Source organism: Haliaeetus leucocephalus, unplaced genomic scaffold (genome assembly GCF_000737465.1).
Source record: "Haliaeetus leucocephalus isolate CR32 unplaced genomic scaffold, Haliaeetus_leucocephalus-4.0 Scaffold151, whole genome shotgun sequence".
NCBI lineage: Eukaryota > Metazoa > Chordata > Aves > Accipitriformes > Accipitridae > Haliaeetus > Haliaeetus leucocephalus.
The window spans coordinates 10,709,463-10,727,417 of NW_010972587.1; positions in this window are offsets into that span (position 1 = coordinate 10,709,463).

Here is a 17,955-nt window from a genome sequence, read left to right on the forward strand (position 1 = left end):
ACCTCGTTGGATGCTTTTTGGAAATCCAGGTAGACTGCAGCAGCTGTGTCATGGTTTAACCCCAGCCAGCAACTGAGCCCCACACAGCCGCTCGCTCACTCCCCGCCTCCAGCAGGATAGGAGGAGAAGAGAATTGGAGGGGTAAAAGTGAGAAAACTCCTGGGTTGAGATAAGAACAAGCTTGTTGCCTCCTTCGAAGAATGCCAGGAGGCTGGTAAGGCAAAGCCTCCCTTCCCAATAACGCCTTGAGCTCTTCTGCAGTATATTGTATTTGTTTGTGTCTCCTGATTCTGGTCTTTGCTGTAATTATCAGCAATTTGTCCAGTGCAGACGGTAAGCTTACTAGTCTCTAGCTCATTGGGTCTGTCCTGGAACCCATTTTTAGAAACAGGCATCACATCTGCCCCCTCCCAGTCCACGGGTGCTTAGGCACTTCTAATTCAAAGGTTGCACATCACACTTACCAGCTAAGCTGTTTTGTCCTTGAGTTTTTTGGTGAATGACATCTGGTCCTGGCTATTATCATTAATTTTATCTATTTCTTCCGTAGACTCTTCTACCAATGCTTAAATTACAGCTCCTGTAACGAGTTCCCAGTAAAGAAGGTTTCTGGCCTGAGACCCTTTTCACATGTATCCACAGTGAACGCAAAAATAGAGGATTAATTTTGTTTCTTTTTTATGGCCCTGTCTTCCCTGAGTGCTCCTTTTATCCTCTGAATATCTGCTGGCTCTCTGGACTCCCTGACAGACTTCCTGTGCCTGATACCTTTGAAAAAATATTTATTGTTGTTTTTTGCAAACTTTCTTCAAGTGGTCTTCTCGTTTGCCTTACTGTGGTTTTATATTTAACCTGCCAAGGTTTCGTCCTCTCTAGTTTCCATATTTGGACACCACTTCAACGTTTTCAAACTTGCCTTCTTGCATTTACTAATCTTTCTTGCACTGTTGTTTAGCCATGCTGGCTTCCTTTTGCTTTTCTCAAATCTTTCATGACAGGAAGCATGCATATCCTTTTTACCTTCTGTATAGTCTCTAAGTTGTGCTCATGCTGCTGGCGGAGATTTAACTCTTTTAGTCAGCATTTAATCATCTTTTAGCTACCCTTTTTAGCATATTTTTAACAAGCTGCATTATTCTTAGGTAGTTCTTTAAGGAGTTGACCGCAATCATAATTACTTTTTAATATTTTTTGTTGTTGTTGCTGCTGCCAATGTTTAAAGCATATTGTGGTCACTTTCACAGAGTTCTTCTTTGTCGGTAAGTCATGATGAAGACAACAGAGTTGAATTAAAATAGAACATACATCCAGAGGGCAAAAACACACAAATTTTGTCCAGTTTCTTAAGTACCATTATTTCCCCTAAATGCTTTCCTAGTATTCTTCATTTTGGAATCGAGCTTCCCTCTAAGCTCCAGGCTGGAGACAGGCTAAATAATTCTGTGTGGTGCAATCTACTGCATCAGTGTCTATCTGTTTAAGAGTGGGAGTGAAGCATACAGGCAATTATTTTAAATATGCTTTAGTATATCTGGTTAGACTCTGTTGCAGAAGCATCTCGCCTATGTCTTGGCACAGTCACATGCTAATAAATGTCAGAAGAGCAGAATAAAACAGGCTGCTTGGACCCTAGGGATTCACCTAACCTGGAGGAATCTTCATGAGACTCTTTAAAACACAATTATAGCCCTTTTGTTTCACTGCATTCAATCTGACTAATTTTATTTTAATATAATTAACAATGTATATTCAAAATATATAAAATAGAGTGTAGATTTTTCAAATGGATTCATTATATCTACCTTCACCCTCTCTATAAATTTTCTCTTATCTCTCATAATAGACTTGGTGAAATAACCTGCTGAATTTACTCTGGGAAGCACTGTGATATCCGCCAAAATAGCAATTTTCACAATTGTCTCTAATTAACCAGAGAACAGTTGTGTTAGTGGTGCTGGCCACCTCTGACTATTTTTATTAATATGGGATGTGATTCATGGTGACTGAACATAAGGTACAGACTACATCAACTTATTTTGCTTGACGTTTCTTATAGAACTAATAAACTCCGTTATTTTTCTTTAAAAAGTAAGCTGCACAGCTTCATCTTTTCCCCAAATACGTTCCAAGTGCATAACACAGTAAAATAAATCCACATAGGTATGTTAATATTCCCCCAGTCCTATTGCTCTAAAAAGCTGCTTCTTCAACTAATCAAAATGTGACTGCACATTTTTAACAAGTCGTCTTCAGCCCAGCTGGAGCCCTTGCTTAGATAACACTGTATGGCCTCAGAAAGGGACAAAAGATAGAGTGTTTAGTCTAAGTTAAACTGTTTCAGATATTTCATTCAGAGGACTTCAAGCAGGAGCATAAGGCTGCAACGTAACTTTTAAGCTAATTTGTACTGGCATTGCCAGAATCTTACTGTTCATCCTCTCCAGCTCCATAGTCCACATCCCTCACATCAGCACTTGCAGTCATCTGACTCTGGAAAAAAAGAGTCAGTTCAAAAAGCTACACTGATGAAAGGATATTTCACTTTTTTTTTTTTTTTAAATGAGTTAATTTTCTTCCGGGCTGGCTTTCAGATCACCATGGAGTTAGAAAAGAGTGGAAACTGGTGGCAAGGGCAGAGAAGGAAACAGCAAAAGCAGAAGTTTCTGAAGCTCTATCTGACATACATAGACTTTGACTTCACCGTTCACTAGATCCTTGTGACAATGGGAATTAGTAAAACATTTCAGATTGCTTACTGCCATCTTCCAAGGCACCATCTACCCATCTTTAATGGCAGTTGCTGCAAAGGAAGAGAACCTGAAACGATAAAAAATAGCTGGGGTGAACAGGAGAAGTATTTGCTGTAGTGACTGTGGTAGAAAATTGTATTTTGAAGGGTGGAGAAAGAGCTTTTTTTGCAAAAAAGGGAGAGGACTAAGCAAGAGTTTTCAAAAGCACCTTGCCTTTAGTTACGGTTTTTCCTACCTGCTTAATAAAACTGGAATTTTCCCCAGTTTCCACATTCTCTCACAACCTTGCTAGAACGGATGTATTCACTGGGACACCACAGTTATTTTCCCTGTATCTGCAGTTGGCAGAAGACATTTTGAAATAAATCTGGGTGAAGGGATTGGCACTACAGTGTTTACACTGAGTATTATGTTTTTAGGAAAGAAAAAATAAAAACATTTTCTTTCAATGAAAGGGCAAGCTATGAGAAAACCACCAGAAGTTGTGCAATTCAGATGATTATGAAATCTTCACATTTTTGCCCAGGATGTGATGTATCTAGCTGCCAAGTCTGGAAGTCATGTCTTTTTGTGTCACAGTAGGCTAACTCCCTGTTTACCACAGAGACTATCCCGCAACTTACTTCAGAAAATGGAGCCAGAGCAAGATTGTATGGTCTACAAATGCTGCTAGCTAAGATGGGACGCAAGTAAATATCAAATCTCTCTTATTTCCCGCCATGTACTATCTTTGTAATTGCGTATGACAATTCTCTGAGTTTTATTTCAACTTATGGCCTATTGAATCTCTCCCTTCTCCTTTCAGAAGAAAAAAACCCAAACCCAAACCTGGTTAATTTTGTTATGTTCCCAGTTTCAGTGGCTGGACCACATTGGATCAGAGCCTTCTGCAGCTGCAGCTACTTACCAACAACAGAGCAGTGTTTGAGAGAAGAGTTTACCCAAACCTCCTTCTTCCTACTATTCCCTCATGAGGGTCAACACTTAAGGAGTAGTAGCACACATTGCCCTGCTCTTAGTGGACAATTCCTTTGACTTTCTTGATGAATGGGGCTTCAGCTGAAGAACACTCCAGCGACTGAAGAAAAGGACGTAAGCTGGTTGCATTCAAAGCGCTGGTTGCTGTACAGTGTCCCTCGTTGAATTATGGAGCTGTTAAATAATAAGGCTATATACAAGCTCATTAACTGCTGGTTTGTAGTGTGTGTGTGTGGATGACTGCTCTTTGATTTTGGCTGCTCCCACTCCCGAACATTTTGGATTGGATCTTTGTGTGCAGTGAAAAGAGAATATAGATCTTCAGCTCCACTGGTATCTTCCTTCCTTCTCCTGTATAATAAACCAGCTTGCTTTAGCCTCTTGTTTTTAGGATTTGAAATTCACATAAGAGATCAGTTTGCTGTCAAGATGTCTGTGAGAAACATCTGAAACATTTTAGTTTGATTAGCTTGATTGCTTCCCCCAAATATATTGTAGTGTTCTACAACTTTAGTTTGCGGCGTGGTGCCAGAAATGAAAGCTTTTTAGTTTTCAGCTAAGCTACCTTAGCTTCTTAAGCTTCTTTAATGACTGCAATGCATGGAGTCTGAAGATGTTAAATGAAAGAAGCTAACGAGGAGATGCATTAAAAAACTTCAAATCTCTTAGCATGATTAGATTTAGTTTCATTTTGGAAGCCGGGCAAAACTGACAGGAAGAGGAACAATATTTTACAAAACACACAAAGGAATTCTGAATTCTAACGAACACTAAGTTTTCTTACATTTCAATCAGTTAAAAAAGGGACTAATTTTTTTTTTCTTTTTTTTTTACATGAGATACTAGGCAGTGATCACATTTCTCTCATGTTGTTGCATTAATACCGGTGACCTCGCAAGGAATTTCTTTGTCTATTTTCTCTGAGAAGAACGAATCTTTTCGCATCCTGCGATTCCCTGGCCTGGCCAAGCACCCTGCAGGAGGGAGCAGGTCCTCGGTGCTCTCCTAAGAAGCCCTTCTCCTCCGCCGATGGGAGCCGCACGCTTGGTTTCAGAGGTTTCATGGGACGCATCCCTGCTGGAGGTGAGGACGAGTGGAGACCTTCCCAGTAAGGGCACGGCAAGTGGGATTTAGGTGGCAGGCAGGAGGGATCGGGGAAATGGCATGGGGATTTTGAGGGAAGAGTTGAGAAGAAGGGGGCTGCAGATAGAGCCTGGGGCAGACCTGAGAGGTAGGAGCCTGGTAGATTAGAAATGTGACTCCTGACACTGCAGGGGAGTGAAAAAGGGATGAAAGAGGAGAGCTCAGTTCTTGTGAGAAGCATTTTTACAACCTAATTGTAAGCCCAATCTTGCCAGTGAGCTGGGCTTGGTTTTTAGTTTGATGATGTCATAGCTGGCGAGCCATCTCTATCTGTGATGTCTATCATCATGGACAGAGAGGGATAGAGAGCACTGAAAATTTAATTAAAAATGAATGGCGCTGTGAACATAACTAATGAGGTGCAGCATTCCAGACTGATCATCATGGGGTTTTTTTCTGATTAAGCTTAAAAGCTTGTTCTTAAATTTCGGTTCTGGATTTCCTAATGTTGCTGTAGAATTACACTGACATTAGTTATGTTGTTTTACATAACAATATCTATGATATTCATAATTGTATATTTTACTATTTTGTGTAACTCACAGGAATAGCAAGTCCTGGAGACTGGTGTTGGAGAGATTTGTAATTAAAATTAGACTGTAAAAACAGCACACTTACTCTGTGCATCTGACCTCTGCATATTAGGAACTAATGTTTATTTTAATGTCAAAGCCAATTTTTTACGTGTTTTTATAACTGTTGCCGTGCAAATTAAGTTTCTGGTTTGTAAATTCAGTGATGGAAATTTTTGAAGATAAAATCATGCATTATACTAACATTTTGTCATTTCCTCTACCCTTCACATATTGTTTTCCTATGACTGTAAGCATTTCTACACAGGGGCTACGGCTTGGATTGCACCCCACGCTGCAGCGCTGTGAGAGGACAGCCAAGACAGCTCTAACGAACACCAGCAGCAATCTGGCGTGGCACTCAGGGTGGTTAAATCTCTGACATACAAAGTACAGTGGTTTGCCCTCGATCTTGTGACTGTGGCTAGGTATGTTCTGCTTCTTGTTTACAGCTAGCTCATGGATCACACCAATACGCTGCCATCTGTGTTGTATGTCAGGCTATTTTTCTGTGTTTATTCTGGACGCTTGGACAGCTTGTTGAGGTCTAATTGGGTCCTAAGGGGATACACACACACACATTTAATATTTATCTTGTGCATCATGACAACAAAAATTAATTCATGTTCCACTGTGAAATCCTGGGATTATTTAAACCTATATATTCCACTGAAAACGCTGGGATTTAGATGTAAATTTTATTATTGGAATCAATCTGATAGTCTTAAGCCTGTTGAACATATTTCAGTGTATATATTTCTACTAACTTCAAATCATGTTTGCGCCAGTTCTTTGACATACACATGAGAAAGCCCACAGTGTGACATTTCAGAATTAGTATGCAAGGCTGGCACAATTACAAGAACATTTATTATTTGTAAACTGAACAGATACAACACAAAAAATTAGAAGCATAATGCCAGTTCCACAATTTATTTTTTAAGAACAGACTCATACTTTTAAGATCCAAAGATCCACCTTAATGAATAGGTAGGAATAAAAATAGGTCTGTCCTTTCAGATATGTGCAGGTGTCTGAGGTGCATTTTAACAGCTTCTGCCCTTAACTTTCTTTTGGGGAGGGTAGACTAAGATTCCTGATGTTGTCAGCGCAGGGAATTACTTCAGTTCCTTCCTCCTAAGACAGGAATGACAAAAATATTATATATAACCTCCAGATATCAGAGGAGGAGGAAGTTACACCTATTACTAGTGTGAAGAATAACAAAATCATCTTTGGCTTTCCTCCCTGGAAATGACTTCAGGGACAGAAAACTGTAAAAGTACTTATGACTCTGTGGATCTCTCCTTTGGCCATCTGAGACATTAAAACAATGTTTAGTTCTGCCTCTGTTACCATGCTCCTCACATAGAGCCATGCATTTTGTAGCAAAACTAAAGGCAACCTTCAAGATGTATACTAGCATTTATTGTATAGCCACCAGAGCTGTGTTGCTAGAAATGAACCACTTCATTATGGGATTTTATTTAACTCTGGCCAAGAGTATAGCAAAGCAGATTGTGCAACATTCTGTTTTTATGGTTTCTGTGTAAACATATTAAATAGATTTTTAATAAGAACTTCACGATACAGTCATTTATTAATAACAAACAGAGAATTTATACATCTGTTTCGTTAGTGACTTTTAGGAATTCTGATTATGGGAAACTTGCAAGATTAAACCTAAACATTCTAATTCTAAACATTACCAGGATTAAGTTGAGTGAGACTCAGGCCGTGCCAGCTCCACTGCAGGCTTTCAGAAAAGATGTCTCTTGTGAGTACATATGTTTCTGCCCATTCATTCAAAGCATGGTCTCTTTTCTTTTTTGTCTGTTCTCTAACTTGAACCCAGGACTGTTCCTATCTCTTTCCCACCCTTGATTTCTCTTCCCAGTCCCATTTTTCTGGCACAGACAGCTCTATTTCCTTCTTTCTGGCTTTCTTCTCATCTACATATCTCTTCCTTACAATTGTGTTCTGCTTATACTCTTTCTGCACTCCACATTCCTCCTCATCAACCCTTCTTCAGCTCCTCAGATGACCTTCCTAGTCGTCTTGCCTTGTCCCCACTGCTTTGAGAGAGGTGTCTTTCTCTTATTTCCAGGCTCTCAAACCTTCCCCTCCCTCCGTGCCACGCTCCCCCGACAGCAGCTGTAGATCCCAACCTGTCCCAGTGCCAGACTTCCAACACTCCATAGGTCCTGCTTCCAGTTTTCCCTCTTTTACTCACCTAGAGGTTCACAAAAACGTGAGTACTTGCCCAAATACTCTCCCAGTAGTCACATAACAAGCATCACCTGCTGGTTAAAAATTTGGGGTCAGGCTCTCCTCCAGTTGGCTAACGCTAGCCTTGAGCTCACGGTTTGATTCAACGCATGCACAGTGAGCACGGTGGGAGAATTTGAACTCAAATGTGAGCTGGAAGCCTGTGCTAACATGACAGCATACAGGTACCCTCTCAGTCTCTCCTCTTGCGTCTTATTCCATTTTGTAGGGAACAGTTATATTTTACAAGGGCAGAGAGGGAAGAAAGGGAAAGGGAGAATGTGTTCCAAACTTGTGAGTCTGCCAGCTGGAGTGGCAGCATATCAAAAAGAACATAATACATATGCAACACAATATAAATGACTAAATGACATGACTGTCACAAGGGGAGAATGCCCTCCTTTTAGTACGTGTCAGAATTCAGATGGTTGCAAATGACAGTGCCGCTGCAGAACACTTCTTTCAGGTATCAAACAATGCAGTCTAGTGAGGTTTTACAATATTTTCACTGTGGTTTTCTAAAGCATGATCATCTGCTATTGTTTGTATAAATGTCAGAATAATAATTCCAGAGACCACAAATCTGTGGTGTTTATTGCCATCTAAAAATGTGTATAAAAGTAAGAAAAACACATCACAGCCTTAAAATCTTCTAATTCAGTCTTTTTGTTTGATCCCACAAGTCCGAAACAGGAAAAGAAAAAGCCACAGTCATATTGATGGTGGTCTTCATCTGTGCCATTTAGAATTACAATTTATAACACTTTTCACTTTCTTAGTCATAGTGGTCTCTGTTGTTCCAGTCCTTTGGGGAGTTTGCTCTAAAATGTAATGGTTCTTTACAGGGCTTTTTTCATTATACTCTACTAAAATTCTCTTATTACATCCTCCTATCAACTTAATTTTTTCTTCTGTTCTTAGTGCCTTATCCTCCACTAATGTAAATCATCGTAGCTATTCTCTTCTCAAATAAACTGCACAGATTTATACTAGGTGAGGTTTTGTTTCCAAGCATTTGGACATAAATAGTAACTGTGAATAATAGTCTTTTTCTCTAACCATATCTTAATAAAGGAAAAAAAAAAGGTCCATTAATTTCTTCTTGCAAGTCTTTCTCCTTTAAGCGCTTGAAAAATTTGTGGTTCTCTGAACACTTTCCAGTTTGTCCATGTTTTTATTTTTCTGACATACATTTTATTCCACATGTAGTGTCACCACAGTAATGGAGAAAGTAACTTTTACTTCCCTGTAATGTGATTTGATTCTTCTCTATGTAAAACCTAAATTGTGCTAGCATTTTTGCTGCCAAATCTCTCACATTTAATTTGTTGAACATGGTGACTTTCAGATATACACCACATCTCGACAAGTATCTTGTCTCTATATTTTCTTCTCCAAAATTTATTGTAGTTATTTGCATTTGGATCAGATTCTGATAGTTCTAATAAAGCTGGAACAATTGGCATTTTATTTCAGCAAGTTTGGCAGTAATGTAAGATGATATTCAATGTAAGAAAGTCTAAGTCTGTTTCTTGATATACTCTATCCATGGTTTTACCCTTACTCAGGGCTTTATAGTAATCTGTTATTCTCAAATGTGTTGGAAATCCTAAGTGAGTAAAACCTGTGACTTTTGTATTTTAGCTTTTATATATTTCTGATATTCCAGTAAATTGTATTTGCAGAGAGCTCAAAAGACTGAGAAGGATGTAATACACAAAAGCTAGAGAATACAGATAAATTAATAGATGTATGATTATATATTTTTATATGTTGTCTTTACATGTACATGACAAAATAATGATGTGCCCTTTAACCACTTCTAAGTTGTCCATTTTCTTAAATATATCATGAGGAGTCTCAAGGAAACTGTTGATGGATACTTTAAAGAATATTTGGGTGTTGTAATGAGTTAAATGAATTTAAAAGAATTCATTTTTTTTTAAACTGGAACCATAGAAAACAGAAAGATATCTATAATCAAGTGTTGCATTTCTGGAAGAGCCAAAAGGAGGTGTCTTAAGATATGGCTGAATAACTTTCAGGACACTAGATTAGTAGAGAGGAGTAAACCCCTTGATGCTGAGAAGCAGTAGCTTGAATTTTATTCAACGGAGAATTCAGAGCAGGCATAGGAAGGTCAGAATGGTAGAAAAAAATATGTGTCTGTGTTTAGAGTAGATTGAGCAGGGTAGGTGTCAGAAAATTCAAAAGGAAAGGATGCTTGTTTGAGTAAACAAGTTCAGAGATTTGATCAAATCTCTGTGCATTCAAGAATAAATAAAAACTGTCTTCTCTAAGGTAATTGAAGCCACTGTGCAGTAAAAGAGCAAGACTTTTTTAAGAGAGCAGTGGTTTCAGTTGTGTTTGTTTAAAATTTTATTTTAAGAAGAGCTAAGGTGACAAAGTCAGTGCTTAAAAGTTATGAAATTATAGATGCAAGCATTCCTGTGAAATTTAATTCACCCTTCTCTCCCCTTATGACTGCACGTTATGACATAAGATTCATTTGTAGAACAGCATGACTTTTTTCTTCATCTGCTCCTTGTTAGCCAGAGGTAAGGATTTCTGGAATTTTAGCGAGGCAGAAAACAGTCCTTTACTGAGGGAATGAAAAACTAAAGTAGTATTAGCATTCCTAAAATTTCTTGGAATAGTGTAAGAAATTGTAATTTGTGCCGCAAAATTAGTTGAGGACACAAAGATATTGAAGAGTGGGGGTGATTGGCAGTGTCAGGCCAGCTGCTGGAGTGGGTGTCACAGGGAGACTGAGAAGGAAAAGGTGTAACTGGTTGTCCTGTCATCACTGGTTTTGGTTACTGGTGATACCTAACAAAAGGGCAGGGCTTGATATAAGCGAAAATGAGCTTAAAAATTAACAGATTAGGAGACAGTGGGAGATAAACTATGAGCAACAAGGGAGCTTTTGGAAAGAGTGTAAAAAAAGTCTGCAGAGATGAAAAAAAGCCAAACCACATGTTTAGCATCACAGCCAGTGGTGAAAAAAGATTTTCCTAGCATGAATACTGCATCCACACAAAGATCCTGAGTGCTTCCTCCCTCTTTCTCCCCATCCATTCCCAATCCTGGTCTTCCGTCTGCTTTGGGACACTGTAACCAAAGGTTTCTATCAGTGAAAGCTGGGAATCGAAAGCTGTCTAGCATGCCTCCTACTCAAATATCTCAGGAAGCAGGGGTAAAAATACCAATAGCATAAGTTAGACTGGAAAGCATTCAAGAGTATGTGACATAATCAACAAAGTATAAATGATGGCAAAGCAGTAACAAGGATAAATGGTGAGAAGGACCATTGCTGCACAACCTCAGAAGGTGAACCAGCTTCTTGACAGGGAGGCACTAGTTACTAGTCACCATTTACTAGTCACCATCCCTGGTGACAGGTGAAAAAGACCCAGCAGCAGACAAGCACAACCTAAACAGTGAATATATGACTTAGATTATGGTACTGGGAGATGTTTTGGTTTTCTCAGTCAGGAGTGAAATTCTAAGAAAAGGAGCAGAGACAGAGGTCATGCCATGAAGAAGGGGAAGAACACCTTTGAACACAGATCAGGTAAACTTGTGAGGATGGCTTTGAACTAAGATTAGTGGTTTCCAATAACACCACATCAGTCAATATTAACTAGGCAAATGTGTAAACAGGACTAAGAAGTAGGAGAGCTGTGGATACTCATAATAAGGTCATAGAAGACACAAAGAGGGAAATGGCATGAGAATGTGAAATATCCTCAGTGTTCAAGCAGCACAGGCAGTAAACAAGAGGGTTTGGAGATCTTGACACATTAGGCTTTTTATTATTTAATTGACCAAGAAAAAAGACAGTTGGAATGACTTACATGACTACAATAATATAAATAGGAGTACAGCTTGTTTAAGGACTCTTTACAAGGAAACAGAGGGGAGATATGTCACTTCTGAACTATTTCCTCTGAGATGTAGACTGTAGAATCACAGAATCATAGGACAGTTTGCATTGGAAGGGACCTTTAAAGGTCGTCTAGTCCAACCCCCCTGCAACTGGATCGGGTTGCTCAGAGCCCCATCCAATCTGACCTGGAATGTTCCCAGAGATGGGACATCGACCACCTCTCTGGGCAACCTGGGCCAGTGTTTCACCACCCTGATTGTAAAAAATTTCTTCCTTATATCTAGTCTAAATCTACCCTCTTTTAATTTAAAACTATTAACCTTTGTCTTATCTTAGGCCCTACTAAAAAGTCTGTTCCCATCTTTCTTGTAAGCCCCCTTTAAGTACTGGCAGGCTGCTATAAGGTCTCCCCAGAGCCTTCTCTTCTCCAGGCTGAACAGCCCCAACTCTCTCAGCCTGTCCTCATAGGAGAGGTGTTCCATCCCTCTGATCATTTTTCATGTCCCTCCTCTGGACCCACTCCAACAGGTCCATGTCTTTCCCGTGCTGAGGACCCCAGATCTGGAGGCAGTACTGCAGGGGGGGGTCTCACCAGAGCGGAGCAGAGGGGCAGAATCCCCTCCCTCGACCTGCTGGTCACCTTTCTTTGATGCAGCCCAGGATACGGTTGGCTTTCTGGGCTGTGAGCACACACGTTGCCGGCTCATGTCCAGCTTTCCACCACCAGTATTCCCAAGTCCTTCTCCGCAGGGTGGCTTTCAATCCCTTCATCCCCCAGCCTGTACTGATATTGGGGGTTGCCCTGACCCTTGTGCAAGACCTTGCACTTGGCCTTATTGAACCTCACGAGGTGCACATGGGCCCACTTCTAGAGCTTGTATATATTGAGAAATATATTGTTGAAAATCTCTGGATATTGGTCAATGGAGAGGAAAACAAGCATACTCATGCTCAGAACTTCTACCACACATCCCCAAATTCAGAAGGTGTTTATTTGTGTGTCTCTGTGTAGCAAACCTAAGACTTGGCGTTCATATATAACTTCAAGACATTTGCTGTGGAAGGGGTACTTCCTAGAAAATCAGCCTATGCCATTATTAGTAAACAGTGCCGGTGTGCTCCGGGACACAGGGACCCAGTCACCTCCTCTGTGAAATTAGGAAGGTCCTTGGCATGGTTTTGGTCCAGAGCGTGGCTGGAAGTGCTCTTGATGCCCATTGGAGTGGCAGCCATTTGGTGATACAAGTCACCCCTGTCCTGAATCCTGTAACAGACTGCTGTGGAGTGGGAAAAAAACCCCAGAGTGTGTCCAGGACTATGGGCAAATATTTCCTGGTGAGGGAAAGGAGGTAAAGGAGGAGGTCGCGCGCTTCAGTCAGCCACTTGCTTTTCTGAGAAGAGGGAGAGACGGACATGCAGGAGGACCGTGCTGGGGAAGGACTGGGTTTACAGTCGCCAGGGTGTAGCATCATCGGAATAAACAGCAATTTGGAGAATTTGCCGTTTTGGAGAACACACAGTGCGGTTATACCCAGTGCCAACGGGAACCGCCGCTGGACGTGGGCGGCCGTTGACGGGGCGAGCGGCCGACCGCTGCCCGAGCACCCTTCGCCAGCGTCCCTGGTGTGTGGCCGGCGTGGCCGGCGTGGCCGGCGGCGGTTGGGGTTGCGGTGTGTTGAGATACCGGGAGGAAGAGCCAGGCGGTGCCTGTGCCCCGGTCCCTCTCGGGCCGGGCCTGGATTTCCCCTTTGGAGCCGGTGGGAAGGAGGGAGCGGTGCGGAGAGGCGGAGGGGAGCAAGGTCTAACCTGGAGCTTTCTCCCTCTGCCAGAACGTTGCTGCTTTTCATCTCCCGTCTGCCAGACCTGTCCAATGACTCATTCAGTGGGTGTCCCTGCAGCAAAGCTTTTCATGCCATCAGCTTTTACAGCTCCTAATACCTTTTTGCCCCAGTACAAGAGTACTTACTGCAATGCACTCACCGAAACTTGTTTTGCCGAAGTCCCATGTATCTGCACTGTCCTGCTTAACCTCAACGCCTTCTTGAGAACGGAGTAACGGAAGGGCTCGATCCCTCCGGTTATCCCAGCGTGCAGGCGGTGAGGAAAGCCCATCCCTGGTGTCCTCAATCCTTTCTCACGTCACATCCACTGGTCTTACTGCAGACAGGGTGGGAAGAGGACAAGCAGGTTTTTAGCAAGTTGTCAGTAAAGGGACAGGGGTCGTGGTGCGGGCTGCCTCCGTGCAAGCGTTCAGGGTTTATGTCTGGTTTTCTAAAAGAGTAGTGACGTTCCCTACTTCATCTGCACTTCCACTACAAATAAATTACAGTCCTTACTCAATCCCAGAGACCAGCTGGCAGTGTTTAAGAATTAAAGAGCAACAAGTCGGGAAGCAGGGAGATTTGTTAATTGTTAGAAATACTTAAACAATGGGACTGTTTACTAGCAAAGGTAAAATTGATGTCATTTGCAATTCCCCCAAACAGTTTAGAAGAATATACGTCAAGAATGTTTTTAAGGATGGTTGGTTCAGCCTTGGGATAGGGGACTGAATTAGATGATGCTTCAGGGTTCCTTGCTCTTGTTTCTTTTATATCAGTCATCCTATTCTAAATACAATGTACGCAAGAAAAAACATAGTTTTGGTCTTTATTTTAGCATTATTTTATTTACACAGGACTAAAAGGTACTAGCAGGGAGCAGCTAAGAGCACTGATTCCTTCCAGAAAGACCAAGTCCTTGTGTGACTGCAACATGAAAAGAGGCAAAAGGTAATAGAATCATTTAGCAGTGAAACACATAGCAAAATAAAGGGTAGAAAAATTATTTGAGAAGCAGTTACTATTCACTATCAATAATAACCAGAGTAAAATATTATGAAACAAAGCTCTGAGTTTTGTCTGCATAGCCAAATGGCTGTCTTGTTCAGGATTATTAAATGAGAAAAAGCTTTAAAGTGTATAATACCAACACCCTGTTTAAACAAGTTCTTGCAGAACCTTTGATAAAGAAGTCAATAAGCCTGTATAAGCCTCTGGACATCTACAATTAGCTATACTGAAGAAGATGAAATAACTAACGAGAGACAAAACACTGCAAGGATTTTTATGTGTTTGAAAATTAGCTCCGTGTTTATTAAGCATATACTTTTGATGCTAGACTATTACTGTTATCATATATCTAACACTTACCCAAGAAGAAAATATTAAAACACAACAGCATTTATTAGCCTCTGTATGTAGTATCTGGAGTAAGGAGCACATAAACTAAAAATCATTTTTATTTGAAAAAAACATTTTTTCAACTTCTTTGGCTTTAATAACTGAAGAAGTAGAAGACTTGTGACATAAGTTTCATGAAAATATGATATGAATAGGCACAGCTAAAGCTTCATCTCTCCTGTTTAATGCAACAGTCTCTATCCTGACCTGCAGCAACCCTGCTTTCATTTTTAACTAGTTCTTGCTTATTTGAGGAGAAAAAGCCCATCATGAAAATCAGGAATATAGTTTTGCGAATTGGACAAAGGTGATATAAAGCAACATCAGGGCCTCATTCGTGGTGTTCAGTAAAGACAGGGCTAGCCTTCAGCTGGGAGGGTCAGTCATGAACACTGTGAGCCTCAGGTCTACAGCCTGCAAGGTTCTCCCATCTTTTTTAAGTATGTCTGTGTGGGACATGAGGGCATTTCTCAGTCTATAGCTAGCAGCTAGCATATAGTAAGCCATATTTAATTTTCTTCATAATGATGAGAAAGGCATTAAAACAAGAAATGTCAGAGGTGAAAAAGGTCTTGTATTTATGTAGCTATGAGCGTTGCAAAAAGAGGTGTTTTATATTCTAAGAAAGAACTAGATTTAAATTAAAAATATTTTCTGGATGCAAGTCTGAACAGCATTCACAGAGATTTGCTTTAAATGAGACCCTCAAATATAAATATTAATGCACTAATGTGTTGTCTACTACTCTGCCAAGGAATATTATCATGATGGAAAGTAGATGGTTCTCCTTCTGCTAGGAACAGACTAAATCAGAACACTCCAAATACGAACACTAAGAGAGACACGGAGACAGAGTGACCTTGAAACTCCGATACATGTGGCTTTTTCTCATGTCACGCTGGGAACTGTAGAGCAATGCTGTTGGCCTGGGGTGGCATTCCCTTCATCATCCACGGTATGTCTGGACTGCAGTAATATCCCCAAAGCAGGGACTGCAATACCTGACCCTTTTGTGGCTGGATTAAGTTAGGGAGCTTTAAGCTAAGGTTTCCACACAAATTCTTTTGGTTTGCTGGACAGATACCCCAGGGAGATTAGCCTATGAAATTAGGTATCAGGGTTAGGTATTTAAAGGTCAGCAATGTAAATATTTCCATTATAAACTGCTGTAAAAAGAAAACATAAACAGGCCTATCAAATTAGTTGTTTTCATATTTGTGAATGAGTATACATGAAGTATAATTCCCATATATTTGGTTTAAAATGTGTTAAATGAGTTTCTAGTTACAATGACTACTGAGTAAAGAGCACTGGCATTGTCCTTAAGCAAGGAATTTCTGAAGTGCAAAGTCCTGGCCTATGCTTTAAAGCTCAATCCAGCCCAAATTTGGTACAAGGTTGAGTCCAGCAAATAATCTGATCTCCTATCGAAGGTGACAAACAGAGGAGAATGAGGCAAGTGTTGCCTATCTTGAAATACATTTTTCTTGAAAAGCCGTTCCTGCTGATCAGCACCTGCTCCCCCTTCTTTGCCTCATACAGAATCACTTTCTCTATTTAAACAATTTGATCTAAGAGAAGAACAGCAGATGTTCAGTGAATTACATTTTCTGTCTTTTGATAATTTGATTTTAAAAAGGAAACAGGAAATATATTCTTTTGTTTAAAAGAAAAACACTGGTTCAGCCCCCCCCCCCATATTTTTATTCAAATGCCACAGATTAGAACTCTTACCCCACAGAAGAAAATCTAAAAATATCTGATGCATGTTTTCATTGATTTTTTGTCTCTCCTTTTATGCTAGAACAGTTGCATGCATGTATTTAAAGACCAAAAAAAAAAAAAAAAGCCCAGAAAAGAAAATGCTAAGATTAATAGTTAAATAATTTATTAAAGGTTTTGTCTTAGAATGAAGTGAAAGGAATTGCAGTAGGAATCTGGAAAGCATCTCCTTATTGTTTTTGTAAAATAAGATTTCCCATTCATTTTAATGGTTTCCTCTCACTAAATGCTTAGCCCTGTATTCCAATGCTTTTAGATGGATAGAACAAATGACCTAGTCAATTTTGAAATACATTAGTGACTGCCAGACTCTCATCCTTGTAGAAAATGATATTTCTGTATAGTTACAATGGAAATCTAAGTACATTGTCAAGTTTCTAACTGAGATCATCTCATAGCTACAGAGGCTCTAGACTGACCTAAATTCATGAAGGGAACACAATTAAATATAGGCTGAAAAAGTAAATAGGTTACAGAAATCACTACGTAAGTAAATGTAGAACAGTGTTAAGTAATGACTTTTAAAAGATTGTCAATGTGATCTTTTAAAAAAAATCTACCTGTGCTAATAACAAACACATATAAAAAGGTAATTGATTGGTTTTATAGCAAGTAAGCATTGTACTGAAAATTCTGCTATGGTGGAAATACGTTAAATTAAACCTAGAGACTTCACTGTAGACTTAGCTACATGAAGTCTACAATATGTCTCAACTTGCTGTCTATAGTGTGATTTCCATGAAACAGATCAAAAGTATTGTACAGAAAAATAAAGTGAAAATATCTTTGGTATTTGAAGAGTATAATTTCCATAGTTGTCTTACCTATTTTAACTTAATCAAAAGTGTAAATCTGTGAATACATCATAATCTAAGCAACAAAGGCTCTGCCATCAGTCTTCCTCATAAAAATAATGATTTAAACACACAAATCCACCCTCTGGGCAATAACATGCTCTCTGTGAGGTGGGAGGCTTCTGCTGGTTTCATCTGGGGTAGAGCTAATTTTCTCCACAGTAGCTGGTATGGGGCTGTGTTTTGGCTTTGTGCTGGAAGCAGCGCTGATAACCCAGGGATGTTTTCATTATTGCTGAGCCGTGCTCACACAGAGCCGAGGGCTTTTCTGCTTCTCCCCCCACCAGCGAGGGGGGCACGAGGAGTCGGGAGGGGACAGAGCCGGGACAGCTGACCCCAGCTGTCCCCAGGGATGTTCCAGCCCATGGGACGTCATGCTCAGCAATAAAACTAAAGGGAAGGTAGGGCGGGGGGGCCACTGCTTGGGGACTGACTGGGCATCGGTCAGTTGGGAGTGAGCAATTTTTTTCATCTGCATCACTTGCCTCTTTCTTGGGT